At 48.2% G+C, this 2,538-nt stretch overlaps 1 non-coding gene across 1 annotated transcript; it reads left to right on the forward strand.

Annotated features, from left to right (window-relative positions):
* The first annotated feature begins 1,509 nt into the window (after nucleotides 1–1,509).
* On the forward strand, nucleotides 1,510–1,591 carry trnal-uaa (transfer RNA leucine (anticodon UAA)). Its single transcript has one exon. It is a non-coding gene; the product is annotated as a tRNA-Leu (tRNA).
* The last annotated feature ends 947 nt before the right edge of the window (nucleotides 1,592–2,538 follow it).

Genomic DNA, 2,538 nt, shown 5'->3' on the forward strand with positions numbered 1-2,538 from the left:
ATGTGGACTTCAAACAGTTTCCTCATTTCCCCTTCCCCCACCTCACCCTAGTTCCACACTTCCAGCTCAGCACTGTCCCCATGAGTTGTCCGGACTTGTCCTACCTGCCTATCTCTTTTTCCACCTATCCACTCCACCCTCTCCTCCCTGACCTATCACCTTTATCCCCTCCCCCACTCACCCATTGTACTCTATGCTACTTTCTCCCCACCCCCACCCTCCTCTAGTTTACCTCTCCACTCCTCAGTCTCACTGCCTTTAATCCCGATGAAGGGTTTTTACCCGAAACGTCGATTTTGCTGCTCCTTAGATGCTGCCTGAACTGCTCTTCCAGCACCACTGATCCAGAATCCACCCCTGTGTTCTCTGGAAATACCATGATGTTTAGATTGATTCTAATCTAAAAAGTGAGATAATGGAGTTTTACATAAATTCATGCGGCAAGACGTGTCTGATTGTGGACATGGATACCACTATTACGCATTGGATCACCTCCCACCTTTTGCCTGGCAGGTGCTCATGTGACTCAGCCAACTTTGTCTATCTTATACGTTGCAGGCAAGAATGCCCGGAGGCATGGTACATTGGGGAAACCGAGCAAAGGCTACGACAACAGATGAATGGGCACCGCACAACAGGAGGGTTCCCTCCCAGTTGGGGAACATTTTAGCGGTCCAGGACATTCAGCCTCGGACCTTCGGGTGACCATCCTCCAAGGTGGACTTCGGGACAGGCAGAAGAGAAATGTGGCCGAGCAGAGGCTGATAGCTAAGTTTGGTACCCATAGGGAGGGCCTCAACCGGGACCTTGGGTTCATGTCACATTACAGGTGATCACCATTGCACTACACACACACACACACGCACACACGCACACACACACACACACACAGATATTCCTACACACACACACACACACACACACGGACACAGGTACATACAGAGGCGCACACAGACACCCACGCACAGCTTTATAGACACGCACACTCCCACACTCACACATGCACCCCCTCACAGACTTAAGACACTCTGCACTCACTACACACACAGACACACACACACACTTTCTCACACTCACAACCCCCACCCCAGACAGACACACCCACACAGACAGACAAAGACCCACATGCACACATATATTTTGTGGGTGAATTTGTACTTGCATGCAGTTTTTGTACTTTGCTCAAAAACTGCATTCGTTCATGTAGAAATCTTGAGCTCAAAAACTGTATGAATTTATGTAAAAATTACTCCCTGACTCTTTTCTCTGACCGTCTGCCTCATGACCTTTTAAAATTCTGTAAGGCCATTCCTCAGCCCTGAAGGCCCAGGGAAATCTCGAAGCCTATTCAGCTTCGTGCTATTGTCCAAACAGTGCAAACCTTGCAAACCCTTTCAAATACTTTCTAAATTGCACCACGTTCGTTCCTGAATGCACGATCTGTTAGTGCTGAAGTGAAGCGACGCTGAAACATTAGTAATGACAATTTTGAGCGCTCTCTGCCTGTTGGGTAGCGTGGCCGAGTGGTCTAAGGCGCTGGCTTTAAGCTCCAGTCTCTATCGAGTCGTGGGTTCGAATCCCACCGCTACCAAGAGCGCGGCTGTTCTTCTGCAGGCAGAGGAACTTAGCAGGCCCTGTCCATTTTCGTTGTTGTGTTTGCAGCCGGTCAGGCCTCTTATCCAGACTGACTCTGAAAACAGTGGGACCCTTCGCTGTCGGAGCCCCCTCATCTGCACTGCTTTACGATGAATATGTGGAAACTTTGGTGCCAGTTTCTGTGTCTCAAATAGTCAGCACGTTTGGCTGCAAGTTTGGTGGTTCGAGCCTGCCCTTCGCACCAAGCCTCAATGATTTCAGTTCAAGCATTGAGACCAACCATGTACCGACACTGCAACCACGAGAACTCAGCAGAGTCCGCAGCTGGATGTGGCCCCAATCTCTCCAAGGCCCCGCTGCCAACAGAAAACGGCTACTGCAGCTTCAATCACCGGTTTCCTGCTCAGCCCGGGGACACAGCACATGGAAACTCCTTCCCCAGGAACGGCTCTTCCCGTGTGAGAAGGACAACAATTCCACTTTAAATTGAGAACGGCTTCAGAAGATTGTTCCTGTCCTTGGAGTGTTTCATAAACAAAACTCCTGTCTCGCAAATAAGAAGTGGGGAAATTTGTTGGCAGGAAGAATAGAGAAAGTGCTGACTGTGAGGACTCTGTCTCGGCAGCAGGTGGGATTCCTTACACCCGAAACAGGAATGATTGCGTTTCCTTAGGGAATTTCCCAATTGATTTAACGTCTGCCAGAGTGATTGGGAATCATTCCGGCCACCTAAAGATGAGGATAAAAATATGAAAATATTTATATTGAATCTTAAATCCAGACACAAGTGCTAAATAGATAATAATGTTCTGAACGAATACTAGCTGAGAAATGGAAAGTGTGGATGATGACATTTGTGATTGGGAGGAATGAACTGGATCCTTGCAAATTGCAATGCCAGGTGAAATATGCTCAGTATGAAATGACACACTAATTAATCGT

The sequence above is a fragment of the Chiloscyllium plagiosum genome, unplaced genomic scaffold (genome assembly GCF_037043375.1).
Source record: "Chiloscyllium plagiosum isolate Xiang-an unplaced genomic scaffold, Cpla_swu_hap1 HiC_scaffold_51, whole genome shotgun sequence".
NCBI lineage: Eukaryota > Metazoa > Chordata > Chondrichthyes > Orectolobiformes > Hemiscylliidae > Chiloscyllium > Chiloscyllium plagiosum.